The 14,428-nt window shown below is 37.3% G+C and overlaps 1 pseudogene; it reads right to left on the bottom strand.

The window, feature by feature from the left end:
- Positions 1-1,065: 1,065 nt before the first annotated feature.
- LOC133780044 (protein DETOXIFICATION 49-like) lies at positions 1,066-11,443 on the bottom strand (annotated as a pseudogene).
- Between the last annotated feature and the right edge of the window lie 2,985 nt (positions 11,444-14,428).

Raw genomic sequence — 14,428 nt, 5'->3', positions numbered from 1 at the left:
TCCAACCAAAAAAAATAAGCCATTACTTCTTCAGCTAAAAAAAAAAAAAAAACCCTTTGCACTCTTATCTCCCCTTTCGCCATTTTTTTTTCTTTCTATCTTTTTGTTGTTGTTATTGTTCATGATCAACTTTTATTTTAGTTTATTTTGGAACATCTTTTGAATTTGGAATTCAACATTAAAGATGTTTTGGAACGTTGGTTTTCTAAATATTTCAAAATTTAGAAAGAAAAATATCAATCAACGTATATATATAAACTAGATAGAAGTAACCTAGAATGAATGTTTGTATAATTTTAAAATTGTAAATATTGTTTATAATTTTAATAAAAGAAATTCGAATAAATTATAATTATATAATATGTATAAATATTTTTATATCAATAATCTTTATATATATAAGATCTAAACATAATATATAGATATATATTTATATAATTACATGGCATATATATAAAATAGAATAATATTTAAAAAGAAATTAATAATAAAATTAAAATAAGAATAGGTAAACATGCATCAATTATTTTAGTTTCTAATTTTTTTTTTTGTGTGAATTTGATAAGGAAAAAGAGCTTCAATCACTTGATAAAAAATAAACGATTACACAAATTTATAAAATAAAAAAAATGTATTTATACTTTATTATTTTAATATAAATATGATTTAATTATTTTTTGTATTTAAATTAAATACAAAAAAAATTGCATAAACAAATGATTTTAATAAAGTGAAGACATGGTAAAATCCTTTTTTAGAAGGAATTAGGCGTGGCCTGATTTTGTGTGTTGTAATAGACAGATGTAGTATCCTTATAGGTTGGACACCCATTTGAGACATGGAGTTTGACAGCAAATCCGAATCCATTTCCCAAACCTATAAGTTATAACTACTCTACACGTACTTGACTTTTCACTTTAGAGTCAACACTCAATATATTTTGACCACCAACAAAGATTCCTAACAATCTTTTAAAAAAAAAAACAACAGGTATGATATGAAAGCATTTATATATATATATATATATATAGCGATTGTGATAAAGTGGAGATTATTGGTGATTAATTAGTTTAAGTTTTGTTCGTTGTATTCAAAACATGCTATGACCATGGTGGAAAGGTCAAAGTAAATGAAATCGAGATAATTACGTAACGCCTCCTTGTTCCCACTATAAAACATGCATTATATGTGTTAACATAAAACAAAAGATTATATCTATAAGCATATCATGTGTGCCCCCTCTGCTACTTATCCCCTCTAAATGTAAGAATATTTTTTAGAGTTAAAAAAAAAAAGAAGAAAAAAATCACATTCAGAATCATAATGAAATGAATTATGAGTATGACCCCACCTCCCATTTCCACAATTTGGTCATTGTAGTAGGCCTCAAAGAAGTACACAAATTAGTCACACTTGGGAGTTATTATCATTATTACTATACTCTACAAAAATATCTTTTATTTCATCATCATGATCATGATCACGATCATCTTCTTCAACTCTAACACTCCCGGTGAACTCCTTGGCTCTTTGAGCTTGAAGTTCCCAATCAGTTCGAGTCAAAACAAACAACATGGTCACCACACACGAGCCTTGAGCAGCCAAAAGACCAAGCCATAATCTTGTAAAATCGAACCCTACATAAAAGCTCAACCAAATAGCAATCGGCATTCCCACGAGATAGAAGCAACCCAAATTAATATTAGCACAAAGAGAAGGTCGAGTTTTGCCTCTCAAAACCCCACAACCCGTTATTTGAGGGCAGTTTCCAAGCTCACAAAGACCAATTGTAATGCCCCAAATTTCCTAATAAGGTTTAGGACCTTGATTAGGAGGCCGGGAGGGCCATAATTGATTTAATATGTTATAAAATGAATATATGCATGTTAATGTGAATTATATTATTATATGATGATAAATGCATGCGTATGGGAGTATTTAAAATGATAAGGGCATTTTGGTAATTTGGCCTGCTGAGGGCATATTTGTAAATTGGGTGCATATTGTAATATGTGAATGAGATTTCATTATTATGGAGATATATTCGAGCTATTCGACATGAGACGGTCATATATAATGGATTAGCGGTTTTGTCATAACGGGGTCAATTTTGGGGTAATAGAAATGTTATTTGGTGATAGATTGGGAATATTTGAGATCAGGGTGAAATTCTGGAAGTTTTGACTATAGTGTCCCCGGGGGTGTTTTCGGGACCCCGAGCACTAGGTTTTATTTAAGGTTACTTAAGCTTGAAGTAGCTTGACAGATAAGAGCATACGTTAGAAACTTCTCGTTCTCTCTCAAAACAGTCCGTTTGAGCCTTTTTGAGGAAATCTTGAGTTCTAGGAGTCGGAATCAAGCGAGGGTCGAGGCATAGCGATCCTAGAAAAGATTAAAAGCTTCTTAACCGAAGGATTTGACGAGAAACAACCCAATCGAAGGTAATCTAAGTTTGAAGTTTTAAGTTTTTAAAGTTTTAAAGCTTAGAATTGGACTTTGTTAATTGTTGAGTTTTTGGTCGGTTTGAGCTTTGGGTTTTGAGGGTTTTGGAGTATTAGGAAGCTTGGGAACTTTGATTTGATGATTGGGGAATGTTTGGGTATGTTTTTGAAAGATTTGGAGTGTTTAAAACGCGTTTGGGAATGGCCCAGGGTTGGGGGCCGCGGCCCTGTTCTTGTGCGCCGCGGCCCTAGTTCGAAGAAGCAGGTGTCAGGAAGTGAGCCTTGCTGGGCGCCGCGGCCCTAGATGGAGGGCGCCGCAGCCCTTGCCTCAGAGAACCCTGGGGGCCGCGGCCCAAGGTGCTAGGGCCGCAGCCCTTGCCCTGTTTTCGCCCCGTTTGCTCGTTTTGACCCCGGGAACTTAGTTATGGGCCTCGGGAGTGTCCCTACTACTTGGATTAGTTTGGATTGATCTCTTGGGGGCTATATATTGGTGTGGAACCTTTGATTATCATGTTATTAATGGTGTTCCATATATGGTTATGATTAGGTGACCGCTAAGGACTTAAAGGTTGATCGTTCTCAAGGATCGTTCTTATATTGGTACTAGCTCGAATCTGAGGTAAGAAAATTGCACCCTGTGTATATGTGACATGCATGGCTATTATGGATGCATGTTGATTGATTATTGAGCATGACATGCATGGCTATTATGATGCATGTTGATTGGCTATTGAGTATGACATGCATGGCTATGAAGGATGCATGTTGGATGTTTAAATGTAAACATTGTTAGCATAATGAATGCTTGGCAAACCTTGCCATTTGCATATGACTGTTGTTGAGGCATGCTGGATAATTAAGTGTGATGCATGTAATGCACGAGGAACATGTGACAGGGCATGCCATGAACGATGAATATGAGATTGGTCAGAGCTTGAGTCTCTGAGTCTATGCATGATCATGACTGTGCTAGAAACTGTTTAGTAAACATGTTGAATGCCCTATTCTTGGATAATTGGCATATGATACATATTGATAGCATTGCTTACTTGTGTATGGACTGAATACAGAATCGACAAAAGTGTTAGTATCAGCTGTGAGGCTGTGACTTATTTGTCAGGCTCGGCAGTGTTACTGGACACAGGTCAGGAAGCGTTGACTTACTTGTCAGAACGGCCTTAGCGTGAATCACGCAAGCCAACAGAGATTAGATCTAATCGATTACTAGCATTGAATGACTCAAGGAGCATTAATGCCTGACCGACCCTGAGGGTCGATGAATAAACAGAGCTTGAAGGCTAGTGGCTTACCTATCAGCCACTCTCTTGCTAGAAAACAGAGCCTGAAGGCTAGTGGCTTACCTATCAGCCACTCTCTTGCTAGAAAACAGAGCCTGAAGGCTAGTGGCTTACCTATCAGCCACTCTCTTGCTAGAAAACAGAGCTTGAAGGCTAGTGGCTTACCTATCAGCCACTCTCTTGCAAGAAAACAGAGCTTGGAGGCTAGTGGCTTACCTAACAGCCACTCTCCCGCTAGAAAAGAGAGCTTTGAGGCTAGTGGCTTATGTAACAGCCACTCTCCCGCTAGAATCATGTGATGTGCATCCATTGGTTTGAAAGCTTTATATTCAGTGTGATTATAATGATAATCATTTGATAATGTTTATGAAAAGTGTTATGTTTTCTTGCTGGGCTTCGGCTCACGGGTGCTATGTGGTGCAGGTAAAGGCAAGAGAAAGCTGGACCACCCTTGAGTTGGAGAGCTTAGGTGATGACGTGTACATATGCGGCTGCTCGACCGCCACTGTCGAGGTTTAAAGTGTAACTAGGGTTGAACCCTGTTTTGCCGCTTAGAACGGCCTGTTGTAAATATTTTCTGTAATAAACTCTGAATTGTATTTTCGGGATCCCAATGTATATGTTAAACGTTCTAGTGAAACGTTATATCTTAACCCAAAAATTTTAATCCCTAAACCGCTAATCATACTTAGATCACGATTTTGGCCAAATGTCTCGATTAGCGAGTTTAGCACTATTTACAAGGCACACCGTAACGGTCCCAGGAGTTGGGGCGTTACACCAATTATGGGCAAAACCATTGATGTCAATTCAATGATCTCAACGTCTTGTGTGAACATAGTGGCCCAAACTTTCCTAACCATTATAGCAAACAACAATGTCGAGAATCCCAAAACATAGTTGTACAATAGGCAAACGATGGCAGCAAGTTTAGCCCTTTGGGGACGGTTTGCGCAGAGCTCATTCCCAACCCTTGTTGAAACACCAAAACTCAAAGAAGACAGGAAAATGTACATTAGAGTTGTGGTTTGGATCAAAATCCCCATTGAAGCAACGGTTGCTTGAGGATTAAGCAACAACCCACATAACAAAATCATGAACTCATACCACCACCATTTGAGACAAACTGAGACAAACTGAAATGCAGCTTGGTATTGCTAAACTCAAAAGAGACTTCCAAGCTCTGAAACACGTTGAGGAAATCTCAACCCATGTTTTCTTATACAGGCCTGAGATTACAACATATATAATTAATGATCCCACTAGGTTAAAATTTGTCCAAACCCCACTCAAGGTGACCCCTTTTGTAACAACCCAAATTTCCTAATAAGGTTTAAGACCTTGATTAGGAGGCCGGGAGGACCATAATTGATTTATTGTGCCATTATATGATTATATGCATGATTATGTGGGTCATATTATTATATGATGATAAAGGCATGGATGGGGTTATATACTCTGTTGGGAAGGTATTTTGGTAATTTGGCTCATTGAGAGCGTAATTGCGTACTTGTGTGTATATTGGTAGGCTAATGTTGAGACCACATTATTATGTGGATATATCTGTGATCTGTGACTCGAGACGATCCTAGTGAGCAGATTAGCGAAAAATTCATGGCGGGGATTTATACCTGGCGGGGATTTATACCTGGCTCGGGGTAAGCCTGGGGGTATAAATGGGAATTTAGTGAGTATATTTGGGTTTATTTTGACATCGAGGAATATTATTGGTGACTAATTAGGTATTGGGTAGTAAGCGGTAAATATTAGAGACACTCGAGGAGTTAGCAGGAATTGGGGTGAAATGACTAAAATGCCCCTAAGTGGATTAAAGGGTTAGAATTAAAAGGGAGGGCATAATAGTCATTTGGCTTACAGGAGTTAAGTGTTACTGAGGCTTTATGTTAGCGGAAGTTGTAGAATAGTACAGAAGTCTGAAGAAAGAAAAGAAGGGAAAACAGAGTCGTATTCTCTAGGGTCGGTTTGTGGTTCTCTCACCACTTTTCTTGGGTTTTCTTGGAGCAAAGCTCAGAGGAGAGCTGGGTTAGGCTGAGCATCAAGGATCCTAAGCTAGGTTTGAAGAACTGGCAGGGGTTTAGCAAAAGCACACCATCACCTGAGGTAAGACTTTAGAGTTCTTCAATTATGGTTTTGGTTTTTGAACTATGGTGCTTAAGTTGAATCTGATGGGAACTTTAGGGAATTCAAGCCAAAGGTTGAGGGAGAGCAACCTAAGGAGGTGTAGAGGTTGTCTTGAAACCGAATTCCCACTAAAGGTAAGAAATTCTAAGCTTTTAACTTTAATGTTTTGACTGGTTTCTGCTGAGTTTTGATACCTAGAAGTGGCTATGGTGAATTTTGAGATTAGGGATGCATGTGCTTGAGTTCTGGGTATTTGGGGTGCTTGGGATGAGTGGAGTGTGTTAATAAGGTTGTTTTTGAGTTTGGTGAAGGTTTGGAGAGGTTTTGGTTGAGTTTGGCTCGAGGAAATTGCAGGAGGGAAAACTCGGGTATTGCCTGTCTGTGACTAGCGCTACAGCGCTAGCCTTTGGGCGCAGTAACGCTAGGCCAAGCTTCTTGAGGGAATTTGGTTCTGCTTGTAGCGCTGTAGCGCCCTCCTAAGAGCGCTGTAGCGCTGCCCTGTTTCCATAAAGGGATTTTAGGGTTATTTGCAAGGGTTTTTGACCAAGGGTTTGGGGTTTGGTTCCACCACTTTGTTTGGTGGAACTAGGACTTTCCGGAGGCTCGGGATTGGTTCCGAGGCTAGGTTTTGGACTTGAGGTTTGGTGATGACTTTGACCTATTATTGTGTTTAGGTGAGCGCTAGGGCTCGAGAGGGATCGTGCTTAAGGAGTCAAGTGATCAAAGCTAGTGAATCGAAAGGTAAGAAAGTTGCACCTGATTATGTGGTTAGGTTGGTACTAAGTGTTCCCTATGTTTGTGTGCTTTGTTATATGAATGTGATTAACCATGTGAGCATGATGGGACTAAGAGCTCCCTATATTTGTACATCATGTCATAAGATGGTATTATTATGCCATAGGACATGCGATAACCGGCCTAAGGGTGTCGGAATCAACATTTGCGCACAGGACGCGGCTCGGTCACTGGTAGCTGAGGCAGCTTATTTATCACTGAGCTCGGTTAAGCTAGCCGGAGTCAGTGAGTATTACACTGGGGGCGGCCCAAGTGAGCCGAAGACAGTATGCTAAATAGAGGGTGCGAACTAAGGGCGCCGACCCTGAATATTATTTGATGGATGTGATAAACTGTTGATTATGGAATGTGAATATTGTGTTATGGATATAATTGGTTGACCGTCTGGATGATAAACTGTTTATCTGCTGAGTGATATCACTGATCGGATAAATGCTTTGAATTGCTGAATTCCTGGTTATGCATTGTGGAATACTTGATTAATGATGTTGATTTTGCTATGATATCATGCTTTCTTGTTGGGCCTCGGCTCACGGGTGCTACGTGGTGCAGGTAAAGGCAAGAGTAGGCCGAGTCAACCATGAGTTGGAGAGCTCTGGGGGCGAAGTGTACATCGTCAACTGCTCGGCCGCCACGGTCGAGGAATAGTACAGGGACGGAAACCTAAAATGTATATTTTGCCATTAGAGTGGCTTAAATTGTTTGTAACTCCTGGAATTTGCTGTAGTTAAGTCGTCTAAACCCTGTTTTGAGTTTCCATGTATTAAACTGCCATTTTTATTGAAAATAGCCTATTTGTGACCAAAATCTTTTATTCTTAATCCGTTGATGACGTTGAATTCACATTTTGTTTAAATGACTTAATTAGCAAGTCTTGCACTACTTTAAACACACAGTGTAACGGTCTTGGTTATCCAGGGCGTTACACCTTTAATACCTAGATTGAGAACAAAGACGAGAGAATAGTTAATGGGAACATGGAGAATGATCGAAAGGGTGACACAGAAGGTGAGAGGGAGCATTATGGATTAATTTCTGAGATAGATTCTCAAAGGGTGTAGAATCGATTGAGCAATAAGATTAGGGAGAGATAAAAGTATGTAAGTTTGAGCTTCGATAGCTATATCATCTTGTTGACCACAAAGTAGTAAGATTCTCCTCATATTTAACCATAAAATGGCTATGGGGACAGAAGTCAACAGAAGCAAAATCACTGTTCTCTGCAAGGTAAGCCCGAGAAGTTTGAACCTTTTTGCTCCAAAAGCTTGGCTACAAATGGGTTCCATCCCCATAGCAAGTCCTAACAGAACAAAATACCCTGTAATGTTGGCGAATCCGATGGAAAACGACCCACCAGCCAACGACAACTCTTCGAGTCGACCCAGAAAAAGCATGGAGATGAGTGGGCAAGAATAGAGCAAAAGCCAAGTTAAGACCATGGGAAGAGCTATGTTGGCTATGCATTTGGCCTCAGAAACAACCTGAGAAATATGGGTCTTTTGGGGATTTTTATTATGTAACTCTAAAGTTGTGATCAAAAAGGTGTGTTCATCAGACTCTTCAGGTGTATAAGAGAGAATTTTAGGTGAGTTCGAATCATATTTGCACAAGGAAGGAGATGAATTATGGTGGCACATAGTATTAAGACTCTTGTAATTGTATTAGTTTGTTATTTTGTTCATTCTGTTAAACACTAACTAATTCTATTAGTTCAGTGTTCTTTGGGTCTCTCGTATAAAGACCATTTGTAAAGTTTGTTAATAAACAGAATACAAAAGACTCGGATTTCTTCTGCACCTTCTCTCTCTCTTCCATAAACACTAATATAGTATTAGATAAATACGCCCATTGATTTCCTTTCCAAGATTCCCATGGTCCAACCAAGAACAAGAAGCTCTGCCACTGTCGCTAGTGGAACTTCCGATTCTTGCCCCACCGCCCCAAACCCAGGCACCACCGCTCGTCGCCCAAAAGTTCCGACTCCTCGTACCACTTCTCTGAGCAACACCAACCTTGGAAATGGCAATAATCTTTCGGCTGAAAATCAATTTTTCCCTTCCATATTCCTGAACGTTTTGCACATTCTGACAACTCCAGCCCATATATCCTTTACTCCGGTGACAATCCCAGCAATATCATTGCTTCCACAATCTTGACTGGCACAAATCTCCAATCTTGGAGAAGAGGTATGATAGTTTCCTTTGGTGCCAAGAACAAGGTTCCCTTCGTTTATGGAACCTCGCCCCAACCCGATGAAGATGACCACTCACACCACATGGAATCGATGCAACCACATGGTAATGTCTTGGATTTTGCATTTCGTTTCTAAAGAAATTTGTGAAAGCATAATGTTTCTTGATGATTCTATGGCAATGTGGAAAGAGCTCAATGAACGTTTCAATCATGGAAATGGTCCCAAAATTTTGAAGCTTCAAAACACAATCAACAATTTGAAGCAAGGTGATCAATATGTTAGCACTTACTTCACCAAACTGAAATCCCCTTGGGGTGAGATCAAAGAGTTTCAACCATGTCCATTTTGCAAATGTGGTCCTATGCAACAACTTCTTGATCATTATAATGAAGATCATGTGCTCCAATTTTTGACTGGTTTAAACGAATCATACTACCCACTTCGTGTCCAAATTCTTCTCATAGAACCATTTCCTTATACCCTCCTCCTTCAATTGTTGTTGCTGCTGTAACCATTCCACCTCCTCCTACATCAAGAACCAAGAAACAAAAAGTTTTTTGCACTAACTGTCACAAACAAGGGCATTTGGTGGACAAATGATACTTTCTACATGGCTTTCCACTCGGCTATAGAGACAAAAGGAAAACAACTGACAAAACCACACCTGTAGTCAACACAACATCTGCAAAAGACTCCACTTCTGCATCAATTCTTGTTGCAACAAATCAAGCTTTACTTAGCCAACAATTGATCTACTTACTCAACCACCAAATGCAATAGAACACTGCCTCTACTTCCGAGGCCACACTCGCTTTTTCAAACTTTTCTAGTAACAATCCCTTTCACTCTTCTAAAGTTTGGGTTGTAGATAGTGGTGCTACACATCATGTATGTCATGATATCAATTGATTTTCTACCTTTGATAATATTCCTTATGCTAAAATGTTGTCATCTTGCCAACTGGTTTACAAACAAATATTTTAAAAACCAGTACTGCTATTTTGACTGATAATATAACTTTTCATTATGTTCTCTATGTCCCTTCATTTAACTTCAACCTTTTTTTAGTCAATTTTTTTTCTACAGCACAATTCAGCATCCATACTCTTCACTGTTGATTCTTGTGTTATACAAGGACATACAAAGACTTTGAGGATTGGGATTGCTAAAAAACTTGGCAACTTACTCTACCTTGAGCAAACTTTTTTTTTTCATACTTTAGCTTTAAATTCTGCAACTCATTGTAATAATTGTATCGATGGAAAACAATGGCACTCAAAATTAGGCCATCCATCTTTGTTCATCACAAATACTTTGAATAAAACTCTCTTTTGTCCTTGAAAATTTTGATTCTTTTCATTGTTCTATGTCACTTTGCTAAACAAAGGAAGCTTCATTTTTCATCTAATAATAACATGTCTCTTGCTACCTTTGATTTAATACATTTAGATATATGAGATCCTTTTCAAGTAATAAGCATTGAAGATTTTAAATATTTTTACAATTATTGATGATCACACAAGATATACATGGATTTATTTTCTTAAAGCTAAGTCTGAAGCACGATATGCCATTACTCATTTTTTTGCTTATATAAACACTCAATTTTCAACTGTTATTAAAGCAGTCAGAAGTGATAATGCAAAAGAGCTTAACTTGACTTCATTTTTTTTTTTTTTTTTGCTACAAAAGGTGTTATTCAATATAATTCTTGTGTTGACACACTTCAACAAAATTATGTCGTTGAACGAAAGCATCAACACATCTTAAATGTGGCACGTGCTCTTGAGTTTCAATCGGGTATTTCCCTAAAATATTGGAGCTACATTACAAAAACATATGTGTATATTCTTATTACAAAATAAAAGCTCCTTTGAATTACTCTATAAAAAAGAGCCCAAATAGGCACATTTAAGAAACTTTAATTGTTTAGCTTATGCTAACACTCTTGTCAACCAAAGACACAAATTTTCTCCTCGATCAAGAGCTTGTGTTTTCATTGGATATCCAGAAAATATGAAAGCTTATTGTCTCCATGATATTCAAATTCATCATATTTTTTTCTCTAGGGATGTCATTTTTCATGAACATATTTTTCCCTTTCAAAAAATAAATTCTAATCATTAATATGATTCTATGTTCTCCTATGATATTATACATGTCTTTATTGATGATAACATTGCAGGTCCTACTTCAAGCAACTCCTATCACCCTACTGCTACTACTAAAAATGATGTTGCAGGTCCTCATACCATTTCTGACTCTGTCAACAACACAAGCAACAACTTTCCTACTCAACAACAAACTACAAGAACATGTAGAACTATTCACAGACCAACACACTTTAATGATTATTTGTGTGATTTAGTTACTACTTCTTGTTCCACGGCACAACCCTTAGCTAATAACCTCAATTATAGTCGATTATCCAATGATTTTAAAGCTGCCATTCTTGTTGCTCACACCATACCTGAACCAACATCTTTTTCCAAAGCCAACAAATTTCTTCTTGAGTGGAAGAAAGCAATGTCTATTGAATTAGATGCTCTTGAAGCCAACCAAACTTGGACCATTGTTTCTTTACTGCCTAGTAGCAACACCGTAGGGAGTAAATGGATCTATAGAATCAAATATAAACCCAATGGAGACATAGAAAGGTATAAAGCCTGCCTTGTAGCCAAAGGCTTCACCCAACAGCCAGTGATTGATTTCATTAAGACATATGCCCCGGTAGCAAAGTTCAATACCTTTTAAAACTTTACTTGCTCTTGATGTTGTCCGTAATTGGACATTACACCAACTAGACATCAACAATACATTTCTTCATGGTGATCTTCATGAGAATGTTTACATGGAATTACCTAAAGGATATACACCTCTCGGCCATCTTCCATCAAATCCAGTTTGCAAGTTAAACAAAAGTCTATATGGCCTTAAACAAGCCTCTAGACAATGGTATAGCAAACTTAGTGCTACTTTATTGGAAGATGGCTTCAAACAATCGCATTCCGATCATTCTTTATTCATCAAGCAATATTCAGGTGTCTTTTTAGCCCTTCTCATATATGTTGATGATATAGTAATTGCAAGTAACAATGACATTTCCATTACTCAATTTAAAATCATCTTGATTCTAGATTTAGATTAAAAGACCTTGGTAATCTTAGATTTTTCCTAGGCCTTGAAATAGGTTACACTAACAAAGGTATTTCTTTATCACAAAGACCTTTTGCTCTTCAATTTCTTAATGAAACAGGTTACCTTTGTGCAAAGTCAGCCTCAACAACTATGGAAGCTAATATCAAACTCAGTTTGCATGAAGGCAAACTCTTAACAGATCCTGCTTCTTATAGGAGTCTTATTGGAAAACTAATCTACCTCGCCATCTCTCGGCTTGATATATCTTACTCAGGCAACAAACTAAGTCAATTTGTCCCAACCACGAATCCCTCACTTTCAAGCAACTCAAAGGATACTGCAATACATCAAAAGTACTCCAGAGCAGGGCCTATTTTTTCACTCAGATTCTTACACAACTATCAAGGTCTTTGCTGATGCAGATTGGGAAACTTGCTCAGATACTAGATGCTCCATTTCTGGTTATTGTATATTTCTGGGCTGAAATCTAGTATCATGGAAGTCCAAAAAGCAACCTACGGTATCAAGATCTTCAGGTGATGAAGCTGAATATAGAGCTATGACTAATGCCACTTGCGAAGTTCCTTGGCTTTCAGCTCTTCTCAAAGATTTTGGTATTGTTTCATCAACACCAGCTACTCTTTTCTGTGACAATAATACAACAATTCACATCTCTGAAAACTCAATCTTCCATGAACAAACCAAACATGTTGAGATCGACTGCCACATTGTGAGATAGAAAGCTCAAGCTAGTTTGCTCAAGCTGAATCATGTTCCATCAGTCAGCAACCTAGCTGATATTTTTACAAAATCTTTGTTCCAGCTTCCTTTAAAGACTTGATATCCAAGATGGGATTAATAAACTTATATAATCTATCTTGAGGGTGCATATTAAGGCTCTTGTAACTGTATTAGTATGTTATTTTTTTCATTATGTTAAACACTAACTAATTCTGTTAGTTCCGGTGATCTTTGGGTCTCGCGTATAAAGACCCTTTGTAAATTTTGTTAATCAACAGAATACAAAAGACTCAAATTGCTTCACCACTTTCTCTCTCTCTTCCATAGACACTAATACATAGATTTTGTCTCTGAATTTTTTAAAGAAAAAATATTAAGAGAGAGAGAGAGAGAGAGACTGAATTTAAAGCGGAAATTATTGATGATTAATTAGTTTAAGTCTTTGATCGTTGTATTCAAAACTTGCTATGGCCATGGTGGAAAGGTCAAAGTAAATTAAATCGAGATAATTTCGGAACGCGTAACGCCTCCTTTATATATCTTACGTTCCCACTAAATATATATATACATAGTAGCCATAAAAAGCATTATATATATATATATATATACATAGCAAAACCATTGGATTGATTGTGCCCACATAAAAACAAGTTCATGTCTCTATTTTATCTTACACTTGTAGACTTGACTTTAAGAGTCAATTACGTTGACTACTCGACATTAAGAAATGCTTCCAAATACAAATATTGTCTTTGTTACAAATATGAACAATGTGTTTCAATGTCAGCAAAAGTTGATAGATCATTTATGTGGGCAACCACGTACCACTCACATATTCTTTTATTTTTTGAAATATATCTTTATAAATATATGTTTCTAGAGTCCGTAGTGTTCACTCCCAAAGTTATATTAAGCCAACTATTAATAAGTTTTGGTCACAGATAATTCTCATCACAAGTGTCACTTTCTATAGGATATATATGAAGATAATTGATAAAAAAAAAAACTTAATTTGTATAATTCCGTTTTGAAGCGACAAAGAAATATATAATATATCATAAATCTAAATGTTTAGGTTGGGATAGCTATTAGGTTATGGTGTCTCACATGAAATATGTGTAAAAACATTGAACTATTAATAAGAACATGTGTAACTCCACTAATCACCAATTGATTTTTAGATGGAGCCTCATGATTCTTGTCATGGTATCAAGAGTCAATTCCCTAGCGGGCATTCGATCCACACCAATCCAAATAGTGAGTCAAGCCGCACGAGATTCGCATAATGCGAAAAGACACTTGAGATCCAAAAAAATAAGCGAGCTGACAAAATGGATCACTTGTGATCAGGTGATTCAAGATTAGTGAGCGAAAAATCGCCACCATCTTGAGGGGGGATATTAGACTATGGTGTCTCATATGGAATATGTGTAAGAATATTGAACTATTAATAAGAACATGTGTAACTCCACTAATCACCAATTGATCTTTAGATAGAGCCTCATGATTCTTGTCAATAGCAAGCTAGTATTAAAAAAAATCCAATTATGGCTGAACATATACTCAATTTATGTAGTAATTAGTAAATGTTGAGAGCCTGATTTGGATCTCTCCAATTAATGTTTTTTAAAAGAAGATATATAAAGCTATAGCTTCTTATATATTATTGATTTCTAGAT

Source organism: Humulus lupulus, chromosome 5 (genome assembly GCF_963169125.1).
Source record: "Humulus lupulus chromosome 5, drHumLupu1.1, whole genome shotgun sequence".
NCBI lineage: Eukaryota > Viridiplantae > Streptophyta > Magnoliopsida > Rosales > Cannabaceae > Humulus > Humulus lupulus.
The sequence above is the reverse complement of the archived record's forward strand: the minus strand, read 5'-3'. Positions and strand labels throughout refer to the sequence as shown.